This window comes from Marmota monax, unplaced genomic scaffold (assembly GCF_021218885.2).
Source record: "Marmota monax isolate L192 unplaced genomic scaffold, Marmota_monax_Labrador192_F-V1.1 WCK01_AAM20220418_F8-fsc00397, whole genome shotgun sequence".
In the NCBI taxonomy this organism is placed as follows: Eukaryota; Metazoa; Chordata; class Mammalia; order Rodentia; family Sciuridae; genus Marmota; species Marmota monax.
Genome location: NW_026692162.1, coordinates 79,946 through 98,056, shown reverse-complemented (window position 1 = coordinate 98,056; position 18,111 = coordinate 79,946).

The following is an 18,111-nucleotide window of genomic DNA, read 5'->3' as shown; positions in this document are numbered from 1 at the left end:
CTGACAGCCGTGACCTTGGCCTCATGTAGGATCACTGTCTCCATATTAGTGACAACATCACAACAGAAACAGTGACACTCTTTCACTTCCCTTCTTCTGTCAATTGTGAATTCCACCATTCAGCAGATAATAAGTACTGGACCGAAGTGTCCAGGTGGCAGTGACCTGACTGTTCTTGCAAATACTATCCAAGTCTTACATACCATCAGGATTAGTAGGGCTGTGTTGAGCAAAAACATAATGGACTTATGCCAATGGGTCCATCTCTGTCACTTGCTGTCTCAAGGAACACACCCCAAACTCTCAGAGCAGGACCAGGGGCCCCCTGGGCATCACTACCTTCCAGGTAGAACCAGTTCCCATAGCCATTCAAACTTTCAAGGCTGTGGGACTTGAACCTTGTTCCTTCCTGGAGCCATTTCTACAGACCACAGAGAATGATGCCCTGGGTGTCCTCACATGGGGACCCTCCTGTCTGGGATGAGCCTTTTTTCTCATCCCCACAAAGCAATGTTCTGGTGGGATTCATGGGATAATGATCCTATTGCAGGGAGCTATCATCTCTTGTCAGCTAACAAGCTGGCCTGAAGCCATTAATATTTCTAACTATTCCCTCAGCAATTCCACTTTGAACTCTGCCAGCCATTGTTGTGCTGGGGCTCTCCTGTCCTCCTGTGGGACAAACCCCTTAGGGCTTCGGATTTTGCACTGAACACCATCCCCAGATACTTCTGGTGGGTCACACTTTAGCCATTGATTCTAGGCCTCCTCCATGTCCCATTCCAGAAGGCAGAGGTGGCTACACAGGTGGATGATACCAGCACTTTATGTGTATTCCAGGCAAACTCATCTGGTGGAGATACACGAGCCAGCCTTCATAGATGACTACTCCTCCACCCAGGGACCTAATGTTGGGAAGGTGAGTGCTGCCCAAGGTGACGGGTCACATACAGCTGTGAGTCCTGGAACTGGCCCTGCACCTCTCTGAGCCTCAGTCTGCTCCTTTGAACAGTGGGTGCAAGAAGACTGACCTCATGGTAGAAAGGCCAGGCCTCTCTGTGGCTTGCAGTTGCTTCACAATCCAGCTGGTAACATCCACAGCCAAGTCTGTATGACAGGCCCCGACATGGAGAACCTAGGCCTCTGGGTCCTGACCTTGATAGAAAACCTGGAGCCTAGGGAGAAAGAGGCCATGGAGGGAGAGGCCAAAGAGGTCTAGGGTGGGGGCGGTGAGTATGTAGGGAAGGAATGAGGCTGGACATGCACAGCAGAACTTCCAGAAACACAGGCAGGGCAGAAACAGTAAGCACTAGAGCTGTCATTGTCTGTATGCATTCTGGGAATAATTCCAAGGGTGGGTTCCTGTGTGGAGCTCTGTGAAAGGCAGTGGGAAGTATTTTGTCCCTGGGAGGAACAGGGGTAGTTGGCAACCTTTACTCTGGCACGTGCAGGGCTACCTCTGGTGCTTGTGGAGACTCTTGCTCCACTTCCACCACCTCCACCACCTGAGAGAGAGCTGGAGCTGGAAACACCTGCAATGGCGGCTCTAGGCCAGCACCTCCTAGTGGCCCCTCAGCCAGCAACACCCATGGAGCACACCTTTACAACTGTTCCCAGCCCAGAGCTACACTTACCCTCCTCTGCCATTTTTTTCCTGCTTTTTATTTTATGTATTTATATTTTTGTTAAAATTAGCTTCTTTTAAAATTAAAGATTTATTAACTTTTAAAATATTAAGTTTATTGGCATTAAGTACATTCTCAAAATTGTGCACTAATCACCACTATGTAGTTCTAGAACATTTTTCTGAATATAGTTATCTATAACCACTTCCTCCCCTCCCACTAGTCCCCAGCAACCCCTCATCATTCTTGCCCTGCAATATGACTAGCCTGCATTTTTCAAATCAATGCAGTCTCATTTCTCTTTGGTAACATGATATTGGAAGGGACTGATGAAATTTCTTTTGTAGGGCAAATGCCACACAGATCTTAAGTTGATTATTTTTTAAAATTTTTATTGTTTTGGTACTAGGGGTTGAACCCAGGGGCACTGTACCACTGAGCTACATCCCTGGTCCTTTTTCTTTTGAATTTTGAGACAGGTTCTTGGTCAGTTTCTGAGGATCTCTCTGAATTCTAGGGCTGCCCTCAAACCTATAATCATCTTGCTCAACGCAGTATTATTTGGAAATAGAAAAAAAAGACACCTCTATATTCAATGCTTGGAGAACAGATAAATCATGTGTGTAACAGTTACACCAGGGAAGATCATACAACAGTGAAAAATAATAACGTCCAGCTCCATGTCATTGAACTAGTAAATCTCAACAACACTGCTGAACAAGAGTACCCAGAGAAATCATTTATGATAATATCGACAACAAGCCAGCAAAATAATAAAGCACTAGGAAACACATTCTCACCATAGGGTAAAAAGAACAGGGAGAACAAGAATGGACAAGTCTCCGGCTAGTGACAACCTCTATGTGGGAGAAGAAAGAAGCTAGAGAAAGCCCAGGGAAGGTGTCCAGGGCACCTGGCTGCATGGCCCTCTCAAGTGGAGCAGTGAGTCCACAGGTGCTCATTCTTGTCCTCTTTAAATGAACAGGCAGCAAGTGTAGTCTTGGTGTGCATTGGTTTTATGAAGTGTGAGACAGTCTGTGATTTCTGGGAGGTAAGCGAGTCTGTGTGTGAGTGTGTGTGTGTGTGTGTGTGTGTGTGAGGATGCCTGTCAGAGAATGTCAGCACTCATTCAAAGTTCTCAAGTTCAAGTCCCTTTATCTATCATGGCCAATGCAACAGAGTAATTCCATCTCTGCACTCACTCATTTTTCAAGATTTCTTTGCAAGACTCCTCCTCGCAGCACTGGTTGAATTCGTAAAGTAGTACAGCCCTCACTGACATCCACATAGATGGAAGGACAGTCTGTTCCTGGTGCCCCAGGGAGCACTGGTGCTGCTGAGGGTCTGCCTGTGCCCACAGGGAGAGAAGTCAAGGAAGCTGTTACATGGAAAACACAGATGTTTTCAGGATGTCTGGAATGAGAGGCTCGTTGGTTTTTAAAGGATACTCAGGGCATGGTACACCTGCACACACATATTTGAAACTGACTCTGGGTGTGAGGGCATTACACAAACATGGTGAAACAGAGAGACATATGAGAGAGACAGAGCCCAGCCATTCAAAGTGATAAGCAATGGTGGCTGGAACCTAGAAGATCCTTTATTTCTACATTGTGATAGGTAAATACTTTAATAATGTGACTATTTTTCATTACATAAAGATCACATCATATCAAATCTTATTCAGTAAATTACCTACCCTTTATTTATAATGGTATTATTGGAAGAGAAGATCAGTAACACATTCAATATGAATGAAAAAGGGAATTAAGGACACAGTCCTCCCACCAAGAAACAGTGCCCTGCTCAGGAAGGACTCATCCTTCTGTCCTCCCCTTCCTGTGCAGGCCTGTGGGTTCTTAGTGCCTGGGCAGGGATCAGGTCGGGACCCGAGCTCTTCAGTCTTCTCATGTCCGTACTGGGGACAGGGCCCTGACAAATCTCCTCCCTGGTGCATTTTCAGAGGCTGAAATTTTACAACAATAGCAGCTTCTGGACCCATTACATTTTCCCATATCCCACAGAGCTGAAGGGGACATCTGTGTTTTAGATGGATCTCTAGGTGTGGACTTTTAATTTCCAATGGACACACGCTTTATCAAGATACTGGCTATAGTTTTCACATCTGACATCACCTCATTGACTGGAGACTTAATGGGGGAAGGCAGGAGCTGTGGTGACCCTGGAGCTGAGGGCAAGGACTGGGGGGTGTGAATCCCCTAGCACTAGCACTGGAAGACACCATGGCAATATGTAGGCAACCAGGGGACTGGGAAGGCCTCACCCAGCCCCTTTTACCTCAACAGTTAATTTATCACACAAGCAGCAGGGAAAGTGCTTACCATAGAAAGTACTTACCAATATTTATTCCCATGGATAAATCTGCAGGAAGGGGCTGTGCCTATTCTCATATATTGTTCTCTCTGCTTCAAGGACCTCTTTGCCTCACTCCTCATTTACCCTCTAGACTTGGAATAAGACAGAGGTGAAACTCACTCTATGGACCTCTGGGTATACCCAGAACTAGATTCCATGAGGGCTAATAGAGTCTGAGTTCAGTGCCACTCAGACATCTTGGAAGCAAGTGGGTGGCATTCCACTCTATAATGCATAAACTTGAAGCCACCCTAAGTGCAGATAATTTTCTGGGAACTGACCATTATCTTAATTTTCTGGGAACTGACCATTATCTTATAAACAGAGCAGACAGAAATCCCTGCCCTCTTGGGACTCTAGGTCAAACATTCACACTAGATATTGGGGTATACACTCAACATTATAGGAGCTGGGATATCCTCCTGGCCTCCTCTAGATATGCATGCATATCAGTGGGACAAGATGACCCACATGAGGTGAAGAGAGAATTGGGCAGCATGTCAGTGTGTGAACAAAAGGCCTAGGAAAGGCTGGGCAGGACAGATCCCCACTGTTCTTTCACTTTTCAGGTATTTATAGAGCACCAGCCCAGAGATAGTGAGTGCAATGCACATAGCAGACACCACCTTCCTTTCCTCATGGAATTGACATGCCATTGAGAAGGGAGCAGAGAGACCGTATGTCAAAGTTCCCTGAAAACAGGTGGGATGGTCACACTGTTGATCAAGGTCTCCATACCATTGGGTTCTATCAGTACATCCTTGGTTACCAGGATGTAACCTGGAACCTAGTCTCTGGACTGGGGCTGTCACACTAGGGTGTGCATAGGGGGAGGTTGGCCTGTCTCTCCAGAGGCCCAGCAATGCAGCTGTGCAGGGTTGCCTGGGATGGCTATGAGGAAGAAAGACCAGGCCTCTCGTGCTGGTGCCCACCCATCTTCCCCTAGGGTGGTCTCCTCCCTCCTTGGCTCATGTCTGAAACACTCTACACAGCTGGTCAGAATATCAGCCAGCTCAACATGCCAGGCCCACATGTGGGACACAAAGCCACCTTCTGGAATTACTGAAGCACCCAGTGTCCATTGAGTCAGAGCCTGAAGGTGAGAGGAGTGGGGTGGGGATCTGTGAATATGTGGGGAGGAGATGGGGCTGGGTAATCAGTGTGGAGCTTCTGGAAGCGGGGGTAGGGCAGGGACAAAGAGGAACAGAGCAATCATAGGTTGGAAGCAGTCTGGGAACTCTTTACCAGCCTGGGTTTTTGTGTGGCCCATTCTCTGAGAGAAGGTGGACAGTATCCTGGCAGGAATGTGAATATTCGGTGATCTTTTCTCCTCTTCCAGTTGCAGGGCTACCTCTAGCACTTCTTGCAGCTTCAGCTGCTGACCCATCACCACATTGAGCACCAGAGGGATAGTCACTGTCAGAAACCCCTTCACACCAGTGCCAGCTCCTAGAGGCTCCACAGCCAGTGCCAGCTCTTCAGCTCTACCTTGGTCCTGCTATGACCAGAGCAGCCCTATCCTCTCATTATTTCTTCCTATTTATTTTATTTCTTCATTTTTTATTTGTTTATGATTAATTTGAAATAAAATTTAGTAATTTATTTATTTTGAAACGTTTAGTTCATTGCATTTTTTTTTCTTTTCTTTTCTGCCAGGGACTGAACTCATGGGCATTTAATAACTGATCCACATCCCCACTACTTTTGATTTTTTTTATTTTGAGACAGGGTCTCACAAAGTTGCTTAGTTTCTCACTAAGTTGCTAAGGCTAACCTGACCTTGTGATCCTCCTGCCTCAGTCTCCCAACTCACTGGGATTAGAGGTGAGTTTCACCTCGCCTGGCCCAGTTCAGTGTATTTTCAATATTGTTCAACTATCAACACTGTCTAGTTCAGAACATTTTTCTCAATCAAGTTCCTCCCCATTCTCCTCCTCCTCTTCCTAGTCCCCAGCAACCAGTCATCATTCTATCTATGTGATTTTCCTATTCTGGATTTATCACATCAGTGGCTACATATTGTTGGAAGGGGCTGGCTAAGTATGACTTCTGTTAGAAAGGAACATTCCAGATAGGTCTAAAAAGTAAAAAAACAAACAAAAAACCCCTCCCTAGACAATATTTCCATGACTTTGGTGTTGGAAATGCTTATCTATGACGCAAGTGTCAGAAACCACAAAGGAAATGACTGACTGCTAATGGCAACACAAAACCAACAACAACAGAGATAGTTACACCACAACAAGATGAGCATTCCTTAGACCTTCAGGCAGATAAAAGGCTCATACTCTGGGGGCACACAAAACCCTCAGGAGTCAAAAATTTTTCAAGTGAGACAAAGCGAAATGTTTGGCAATTCAAAAGCAATTCAAAAGGGTATCAATATATATGGGCTGTACTGTTAGAGATGCTCAACTTCTAAATGTCAATATAAATACATTACGGAGATGATATGTGAACCCCATTGATTGGGCAATTTTTAAGGCTGGTGCTGAACAGCATTGGGGAGAGTATGGGAGATGAAGGCCTGGGCAAATTTGCTGGGATACACAGCCAATGATACTCCTCTCTCAGAGATCCACTGGGTGAACCATTTGGCACCACCTATAAAAGTTCTAAAAGTTGTGTGTGCTTTTACTTAACACATCTAATGCTAGCTACTAATTCTGCCAGATCTGGTTGGAATAGCAAGGAACTGGAGATGGCCTCGAGTTCATGATCCTCTTGTCACTTAGCAGCTGGGATTACAGGTGTGAACCACCCTGCCTAGGTTTAAAAATTAATTTTAAAATGGTAGAAAATTCAAGTGTGGTCAGAGCAACTATGATAATCACCAGAGACAACCCTATCATTAGGGAAAGTTCAAGTATTTACAGAATCTCTCCCAGAAGTTGAGGATGGGAACTCAGCTTCTTTCTCCTTTATGTAACAGATCTTTTGTCATGGTTCTTTCTCTTGGATAACATTGGGGAGAGGGAATTGGGGATAGTGTCAAGAGGCTTAAAAGCCTAGGGTTATACCACATCAGAATATGGCAGATGTGGCCTCATAAGAGTCAAAGACTCTGGCACAACAAGTGTATGAAAAAATGTCCGACATCATTAGCAATCAGGAAAATAAAAATCAAAACTACTTGGGATATCATCTCACACCAGCCATCAATGGCAGTCATCAAGAATACAAACAATAATAAATTCTGGAGAGGATGGGGAGAAATATTAACACTTTTTCACCATTGCTGGGATTGTAAATTAGTACAACCACTTTGGAAATCAGCATGGAGACTCTTCAGAAGACCACACATAGAATCAGCCATAGCACTCCTCAGTATATATAGAATCAATGTCATCGAACAACAGTGATACATGCATACCCATGTTTATAGCAGCACCATTCACAATAGCCAAACTACAGAACCAGCCAAAGCATCAATCAACAGATGAATGAATAAATTAAATGTGGTATATATATAACATGGAGTTTGACTCAGCCATAAAGATCTAATTATGTCACTTCCAGATAAATGGATGGAATATGAGACCCCTATCTTAAGAAAAATAAGACAAACTCAGAAGATAAAAAGTCATATGATTTATCTCAAATGCAGAAGCTTCAGAGGAAAAAATAAAGGAAAAGAATGGTGGTGGGAGAGAAATCTCATAAAAATCCCAGAGATGCCAGTAGGAATACCAAGGGGTGGACAGTGGAGAGGGAAGGAGGAATTACTTGGGAATACAACACAGCAATGAAAAGGGATGAACTGTTGCCAAATTATATTATTATATTGTGTGCTTATATAAATATGTTAACAAATCCCATTATTATGTACAACTATAATGTACCAGTAAAAATGTGGAAAAAATAAAACAATTATGCAGAAGTGCCTTACATTTTCACACAAAAAAGACACTGGCAAATTAATAGTCCTGCTGGATCATTAATGATCATTCCAGCTCATTATCACATAGGATGTACAAAATGTCTCCCAGGACAAGACCACTCAGGTTTGCAAGCTTCCAATGATCTTGGGTTTTAAAAGCAGAAGTGGCCTCAGTCATATGTGGCTTCACCCTTCCAGGCAACTGAGACACAACAGCATATCTTGTTTAGAGACTCATTCAAAGTGTTAACATAATATTACCTTTCTCTCTCTGTATAATACACCCATTCATAATTTCTCTCAGTTATTAACTTTTTTTGCATTTATGCACTTTAATATATCATCCATAGATGGGATGCAATTTCTCATTTTTCTGAGTGTACATGTTGCAGAATGATGTTGGTCAGTAGTCACATATATACATACAGTAATAATGTCTGTTTCATTCTACTAACTTTTAAAATTTCATGTTTACATCCAAATTTTTCTACCTTTATGAGGGACACAAAGGGAAGCTACTTTGCTAGTCTCAATTACTGTCATCAGAATCCCAGGTAAGCAATTTCCTCCCCGCCATCCCCGTCCATTCCCATTCCCTCAGGGCGGGGCTACTTGTGTACAAAGCAGGTGGGCTAGCTCAACCACTAGTTAGCAGACATACTGACTGCAAACCCCAATTTTTCCAGATAGGGTAAAAGCAAAACCCAACTTATCAGACTCTTAGAAACTGTATCATGGTTTAAAAATCAAAAGAATATAAATATAATCTGACCATCATGATCTCCACATGGAACAAATGATTCATTGTACCAGAATCATCTCATGAGAAATATCCCATAGGCACATGAACAACTTCCCCAATCACTCTTTATCAAATCTCCCATATGAAACCTCCCCCAGTGGACACCATTGCTTGGCCCCCTCATGTTGAATACAACCAGATGTGGTGGACATAGATAAAGGAAGAGATGGGGGAAATCAAGGCAAGCCATACATGCTTTGCAGGGGAAGTTTCTTCTGTAAGGAGTGTCTTCTCTCTTTCTCCAACTATGGAAATCTTATTCATACATCAAAACCCAGTTTAAATGTCATCAACTTAGAGAAAATTTACATAAGTCTCACCATTCTTCCAACAAAACCACTGTTGCCTGTGGCCATAGAGTGTAAAAGCACTCTCCAAAGTAATTAAGACTTCATAGCTGTGTGAGCTAACTCAGGATCAAATCCTCCCTTCATCCCTTACTAGCTGTGTGACCTTGTGCAAGTCCTTCAGCTTCTCTCAGCCTCAATTTCCTGTAAAATGGAATGAACACAAAGTGCTTAGTACAGTGCCTGGAACACAATAGATGCTCAATAAAATGACACTAAATTCCTTTATTACTCTTACCATTAACATGCCCACCTCTGAATTCCCACAGGCACCATTTTGTATAGTTCATTCCACGAATTTGCTATTTGCGATAGATAGCCTTGTTTTGCTAATTAACATTCCATATGTGTGCATCTCTATTTCTTAAATATATTGCAAGGTCCCTGGGGACAGAACTCTTCAGTCATTAAGACAGGGTAGCTCTATTTTAAACAGCTAGAACTCCCAACTTGGACAGATCAAAGTCTTTCATCTGCCTAAGTGGCCAGCAGCCTTCTGCTGGCCTGGAGTTGGCTGCAGCCAAGACTGAGGTTAATTGGATTCCACAAAGAGCCTGCTACTTCTGGCCCCAGCCAGCAGGTTGCTGATCTTTGATAAAATACAGACTAATACAAAAAGCAACCTCCTCATGGCCACTGTCCTATAAATCATCAACCACCAAGGGCTACTGAATTCTTTGGAAGATGGATGACAACAAGCTGGAAGGCTGCTTGATAAGGTTTCCTTTTGAATTCAGTGTAGAAACCTGGGTTTGAGAAATGGGGTCTCTCTACCAGCTCAGCTCCATCCATGCCACCTCTGTCAGCTGCATCCAAGATAAACACGTTTCCTTAGGAGCTGCCCTGGTGTCTGCGAGAAGGAAGAAAACTTACTGCCAAGCCCCAAAGAAGTACCTATTCTTGTCTTAGGTCCATAGAGTGGTTTCATTTTAGTCATAATGGTGGTATTCACTCTTTGTAGTGCTACTAATAAGAGTCATCGTTTTTTATTATCCATTTTCTGAACTTCTAAGTAAATTCCTTGCGGGTAAAAATTTAATATTGGTCCAACCTGAAATTTCACATTGTCTATATGACCATCTGGTACATGGCAAGTACCTTGTGCATATTTGTGGAATGAATCAATAAACAATCAATTTAACATGAAAAAATAGCTATTAATTATTAAGCATACCCTAGGTGCCAGGCAATGTGCAAAGCAATCACAGGAAAAACCATGGGAGTGGTTCCTGTTACTCCCTCCATTTGATTGATGAATTGAAGCCCAGAGAGGGGACATGACTTTCTCAATCATGCAGCCAGTCAGTGTTGGAGCTGGGACTCAAACCCAGGCTCTCAGCAAACTTTCTTTTTGTAAAGGGCCAACTGGTAAATATTTTAAGCTTTGCAAGCCATATGGTCTCATTGTAACTACTCTCTATGTCCTGGTAATGCAGAGGCAGCCAAGGACAATAAGTAAATGAATGAACATAACTGTATTCCAATAAAACTTTATTTATACAATAGGCAGAGGGAAAATTTTCATCCATGGACTATAGTATTCGTTCCCCTGCAATACTAGGGATTGAACCCAATGGTGTTCTGTTACTAAGCTACATACCTAGTCCTTTTTTTCTTTCTCTTTTTTTTTGTTTTAATTTTGAGACAGGGTCTCCTAAGTTGATGACCTGCAATCTTCCTGCCTCAGCCTCCCGAGTCACTGAGATTATAGGCATGTACCACCCTGCCCAGGGACAATCTCCACTCTTAACAGTTACATGGCATTAATTATCTCCATTTGTACTTCGAATCTTCCTCCCCTTATCTCTTTCTGGAGGATGGAGTTATTTACTTTGATTGCCTTATAATTCCTTTATTGCTTCCACTTAAAGAGGTGAGAATTAAGATAAAATTATGTCAGCAACCATGCTGTGGCCAAACTCCTGAAATCCAATTAAGAAACTGAATAAATACTTTGGAAGTTTGAGCCTGAGTGATCTTCTCATTGTTCTTCTCCTATTCATGTCCCCCAAACAGAGAACACAACCAGATCAATTACCATCCCATTGTGAGTTTGAATTGGCCAAGTCACTTCAGGTTTAAACCATTGTCTTCCACTAAGCTATGCTGTGGTCACAACCAACTCCATTATTCCAGAACTGAAGGAGGGGCAGCCATTCTCAGGCATGAGACAGAAGGAAAAGGACAGTACTGGGATCACTCTTGGCTCCTATGGTTTCTGCTCAGGCATGACATGTACATCCACTGAAAAGTCCATTGACCAAAGCAAATCATGTGGCCAAGTATCAGTGTTACAGGAAGTATCTTATCACACAGGGAGGGACACCAGAAAGGAGACCTAGTTGGCAGATGGGTCTATTGACTAAAGAAGGACTCTGACATCCAGTAGATAGAGGTCTGACAATTTGGGGACAACAAAGAATCCGATTAGCTGAAGACACCAAGAAAATATTTTGAATATTCCATACAACTACCACAATGGTTCTCAATTCCCTCTCCTCCTCAGGGACCACTTGGCCGTGTTCAGAGGCATGTCACAACACAGAACACACTCTATCTAGGAGATAGAGCTCAAGAATGTTGTTAAAACTTCTACAGTATGCAGGAGACAGTCCCCCATAACAAAGAATTATCACACCCCAAACACTAAGAGTGCTGAGATTTAAAAATCATAAACTACTACAAGAGGCAACTGGACACCTCTATTCATTCATTCACTCACTCATCATTAATCAGTGATTTATTGAGTACCAGGCACTGTGCTAGGCCCCTGAAGATAAAAGAGGAGCTAAACTAAACAGAATTTGTGCTTAAGTGGAATTTATATTCCACTTGGAAAGGCAGATGTTAATCATACCAGTGTCTCATTATAAACTTAAACAAATGAGTAGAACAGATTCTTTGAGAGTCTACCACAACCTGTTGGGAAAGGAGTGGAGATGAAGGTTAGAGATGTCTTTCCCAAGAAAGTAACAAGAATTCTGAAGGAATTAACCTGATAAATAGGAGGCAGAAGAGAGTCCTAGACAGAGAGTGGGTAAGAACACGCTGTTGGAGGATCTAAATGCTCAGTGAGATGAACACACAGACAGTCAGGAGTGAGTGGCATGTGATGCAGCTGAAGACAGCAGCGACCAGATCCCCAGGGATTTGTAGAGCAGCTGAGAGAGTTTGATCTTCCTCTTAGGAACAGTGAGATGCCACCAGCAGGCTTTAAGCAGGGTGTCAATCAACTACTTTGCATTTTGGCCAAATCACTCAGGTGCAACTGGAGGATGCACATGGGGAAGGGTGTGGAGTGGGTGCAGAGAGAGCTGCCCAGCACACTCACAAACTTCCAAACAAGGAATGAGGGGAGCTCAGAGCAGGGTGGTGGTGAGGAAGACAGAAAAACATAGAATATCTGAGAACTAATTAGGAAGTGGAGAGAGATACACGCAGGCTGCCGTCTACATTTCTGGCCTGTATAACTGCATGGATGGTTGTGGGTTTCACTGAGATAGCAAACACTGGAGAAAGCCAGGTGGGACGAAGGAGAGCAGGAAGACAATACACTCGAAAACAGAATATGAGCTTAAGAAACAATTGAGGCAGCCAGGCAAATATCAACAGAGTGAACAGATATGGGTGCCCACGACCCCAAGGAGAAACAAGGCTACAGTTACTCAGCTAAGAATAATCGGTCTATAGATGCATAAATCTCTCATGGAAGCCCTTGGGATGGACCCCAATCTCTGGTCTCATCACTCATGGCTGGGTCTCCTTGACTCAAAGGCAGTAACCATAACACTATGAAGATGGAACCACTTTCAGTTTCCCTCAGAAGTCACTCATTCACTCCCAGTCTTGCTGGTTCATGTGTCACATTTTGTCCTTGGGGGCTGGCCATACAGCAATAAGTGAGAGCAAATAAAGTTAGGCTCCTTTTAGGCATTTAATATTGTATGGCTTCTTCCTTCCAATGGATTGCTCAAAACAACCCACTCTTTTTCTTCCATGTCTAATATGGAAGAATTCACCCCACTTGAGGGAAAGGCTTGCTTGTAAAATGACCTCAGATTTCAACAAGATACCAGAAATAGAGTATCTTAGTCTCATGGAACATTACTCAGCATTAAAGGAGAATAAAATTATGGCATTTGTAGGTAAATGGAGGAGTTGGAGAATAGCATGCTAGGTGAAGTAACCCAATCCCTAAAAAGCAAAGGCTGAATGTTCTCTCTAATAAGTGGACGCTGATCCATAAAGGGGATAGGGGGCATAAGAAGAATGAAGGAACTTTGGATTGGGCAAAGGGGAAGAGGGGAGGAGAGGGAGCCAGGGAGTAGAAAAGATGGTGAAAGAGATGAACATCATTACCCTAGGTACACGTATGATTTCACAAATGGTGCGACTCTACATTGTGCACCACCAGAGAAATGAAAATTGTGCTCCATTTGTGCACAATGAAATGAAATGAAGATAAAATTGAAAACCTGCAAAGGGAGGACACTAAAACAATAGTCAATCAAAGAGAAACTAATTCAAATTAAAAACCAGAAATAAATCAAATGACAGGGAATAAAAATTATTTTTCAATAATAACACTGAATCTGAATGGCTTAAATGCATCTATCAAAAGACACTGGCTTGGGCTGGGGATGTGGCTCAAGCGGTAGCACGCTCGCCTGGCATGCGTGCGGCCCGGGTTCAATCCTCAGCACCACATACAAACAAAGATGTTGTGTCCACTGAAAACTAAAAAAATAAATAAATATTTAAAAAAAAAAAAAAAAAAAAAAAGACACTGGCTTGCAGACTGGATTAAAAAACATGACCCAACAATATGCTGTCTACAAGAGACTGACCTCATAGGCAAAGACATCCAGACACTGAAGATAAAAGGATGGGAAAAAACATATCATTCACATGGATCTCAAAAACAACCAGGGGTTTCTATCATATCAGTTAAAGTGGACTTCAAGCTGGACATGATTAATTTCACTGTTGTCTGATCTTCCCTGGTGTAACTGTTACACATCTGATGTTTCCATTCTCCAGCCACTGAATATAGATGTTATTTTTTTCTAATTTCCAAATAACACTGCTTTGAGCAAGATGACTGTAGGTTTGAGGGCAGCCCTAGAATTCAGAGAGATCCTTAGCAACTGACCAAGAACCTGTCTCAAAATTCAAAAGAAAAAGGACCAGGGATGTAGCTCAGTGTTAAAGTGCCCCAGGGTTCAACCCCTAGTACCAAAACAATAAAATGAAATAATCAACTTAGACTGTGTGGCATTTACCCTACTAAGGAAACTTCATCAGTCCCTTTCAACATTATGTGGCCAAAGAGAAATCAGGCTGCACTGATTTGAAAAGTGCACCTAGGCATATCACAGTGCTAGAATGATGAGGAGTTGCTGGGGACTAAGGGACCAGGGGAGAGGGAATGGTTATGGATACTCAATTCAGGAGAATGTTCTGGAACTACATAGTGGTGGTAAGTGCAGAGTTTTGAGAATGTACTTAATGACAATAAACTGAATCTTTTAAAAATGAATAAAATCTTGGGGCTGGGGCTGTAGCTCAGCATTAGAGCACTTGCCTCACACATGTGAGGCACTGGGTTCGGTTCTCAGCACCACATAAATAAATAAATAAAACAAAGGTCCATCAACAACTAAAAATTTTTTTAAAAAATATGAATAAAAGTTTTAATTTTAAAAGAAAGCAATTTTAACAAAAAACAGCAGCGGAGGGTAATGGGAACTCTGGGGTGGGAACAGTTGTAAAGGTGTGTACTAATGGTTTTGCTGGCTGAGGTGATTAAGAGTACTGGGTGACTTTAGCATGACTTTCTCATCACTGGATAGAGCTTCCAAAAAAAAAAAAAAACCTAAATAAAAAGCTATAGAAGTAAAAAAATACAATTAATAATTCAGAATTAATAGACATATATAAAATCTTTCATCCATCAATGATTGAATATACTTTTTTTTCCTCAGCAGCACAGATTATTTGTAAAATAGACCATCTCTAAATCCACAAAACAATGCTTAGCAAATACAAAAAGTAGAGATAATACCTGGCATTCTATCAGATCATAATGCAACAAAATTAAAAATCAATAATAAAATAGAAACTAGCCTAACATTTGGAGAATAAATATTATGCTATTGAATGACCAATGGACAAGAGAAGAAATCAGGGGTGAAATAAAGACATACTTCAAGGTAAATGAGATAGAGAAAAAACATATCAAATATCTGGGACTCAATGAAGGTGATTCTAAGAAAAAAAGATTCATTGCAATGAGTTCATTTATTAATGGAATATAGAGTCACCAAATAAATGACCTAAGAATACATCTCAAAGCCTCAGAAAAAGAAGAACAAAACAACACCAAAAGTAGAATAAGACAGAAAATAATTTAAATCAGAGCCTGATACCCCAGGAGGCTGATGCCAGGATTGTCTGGATGTGGATAGTGAGGGTAAGAGGGAGTGGGGACGGGGACGCTAAACCAGGCTTCTCCCTGCTGCACTTCACTTCTGACCTGCGTGGACCCCTCCTAGGCACCCTTCAATGCCTGCAGTCAGCACGTAGGGTCCTGGCCACCATTCTTTAGTGCCCAATAGTGAGCAGCAAGAAGACACTGGATTTTAGCAATCAGTCAACTCCAGTCACACCTCCTCAATATCCAAGGGGGATTGGTTGCAGAACCCCCACATTGAACACCCAAATCACTGATGCTCTACTCCCTGAAAAAATTGTGTAGAATTTACATGTAGCATCTACAATCTTCCTTCCACATACTTTAAGTTGTCCTCACATTACTTATGATGCAAATGCTTTGTAATGGTGGTCAAAGTGTATTCTTACGGAATAGTGACCAAGAAAAAAAAAAAAAAGCAGCTTTCTTGGTTTCACTTCACAGAGCAGCCAGGAAAGCAACCTCTATTCCACCGCCTTAAAAACTTCCAATACACATGTTTTAGCTCAGGCTTTGGCTCATTCTCACTGGGTTGGTTCTTTCTCACCAGCATCTCATGAATATTCCACTATGTGTTGCAATGTTTTTCTCACTGTTTGTATAACATATAAAACTAAATAAAAATATGCACAACAAATTGGGAATTGTCATTATTTTAAAATGGCGGGATCTGGCAGGTGCTGTCTTCTTCTCATGGTGGTCTGTGGGTGCCATTATGGACAGTGACAATGCTATGGTTTGGGTAAGTGCTCCCAAGGCCCAAGTGTTGTCACCATTTCAATCTTGTCACCAGACTGAGGTGCTATCATAACATGGTGGTACCACTAAGTGGGGGTACTAAGTGGAAAACACTGAGGTCACTAGGAGCATTCTACTGAAGGGAATACTGTGACCCCATCTCTTTTCTTTCTTTTTTGCTTCCTGGACTGGCAACATTAGAGGCTTCCTCTGCCACTTACTCCTGCCACGATGTACTACAAAAACCCATAAGGTCAACTGACCACGGACTGAAACCTTTGAAATCATGAACTAAAATAAACCTTTACTCTTGTTAAATTGATTTATCTCAGTGTTTGTCAGAGTAATGAAAAGCTGACTAACAAGGCCAATAACACCAAGGGCTCAGCAGATGACAGGGGAAAAAAGAAAAACAGAAAAAAAAAAAACCCAACGAATTGGGTCTTATCATACTCACTTTTCTACTCTTTGGATGTCCCTCCAGGGTGTGGAATCCCTCCAATGCAGCTGGACAGCTTTAATCCATTCCTCTCCACTGGCTGATTTCAATGTTAATAATGTGCAACATGAACATCACCTAAATGTTCCCTGTTGATTAAAGAACAATTTGCTAGCAGTTTTGACACAATGTTCCATAAACATCCTGGAAATTCCTGATGTTTCTATTTCTATGTAAGGTTTCCTAGGAATATTTGCATTTTTAATTTTCCTGGATGCTCTCAGATGCTTTCCACCCAGGCTGCTCCTGCCAGCATGTCGTAGGTGTAGGCTGCATGTAGGTGCGCAATGCTGACGGGTGTGTCTTCAATCATCCTTCCCTGCCTGGGAGAACTGGGGTCTTCTCCAAGCATGCTCTGGATCTGCACTTAGGTCTCCTTTCTCATGCCTCATCTCCTCTATGTCTTCTACTCCCCCTCTTCCTTTGCAAGGAAAGTGCCACTCGTAATGGGTTTGCTGCTTAAGACCAACCCATGGTGGGATCACTCACCTTCCTGATATAAATGTGAATGTAAATACATCTTAGTTTCCCAGCTCATTAATTTGTTTTGATATTTATCAATTACTTCCAACCAGTTTCCTTTGGTACTTAAACCATGTGAGTCCATTTATTTTTTTCTCACTATAGTAATAAAGAAGCCACTTCTCCACTGAATGAGTTTTGCTTATGTTCCAGGAGTTTGAGAATGAAGGGCTCTTATTCTCACTACTTTCTCAACAGTTTCTAAATCTGTTTGACAACTTTCTAAATATTGAAATCTAAGTGTTTTCCAGAAAAGTGTTTCTTATAGTCCAAACAGCATTTTATTGATCACACTATTATTTATTACCAACCTTATTAGATTTTTATTAAAATACAGTCTTTCCTCTAGTTCTCTATATAGGTTAAGGTCTCCTTTGTGGTCAAATTATAATTAATTTTTGCAGTAATTCCATGGACCTGTATGTTTTCTGTTTGTATAAAGAAAAATCTACTTATTAAATCTAAGGTATTCATTCTCTCTTTATTGACCTAATTTTCAGAGACACAAATTGAATCCTCTCCCTGTTGATGTGCTTTTATTGAGCTTCCTGACCTTTCTACTAGCTTTGGCTTTGGGAATTTGGCCATCTTCTGGCTTACTCCAGGCAGGCTCCTCACTGCTTTATTCCTGCTGCAACTTTGCTTTCCATCACTGCATCACACCACATGTTGGAACCTTAAAGTGCACCTTGTCTGATGTTAATATTGCCCATCCTGCCTTTAATTTGTAACTGCCTGAAAACCGAATTACTGCCAGCCCTCCTTCACCATGCTGGTTGACATGCATTTCTTGTAAACAAACATAGCCAGTATTCATTTACATATCATCCTAACACCTGAGTGCAATGAA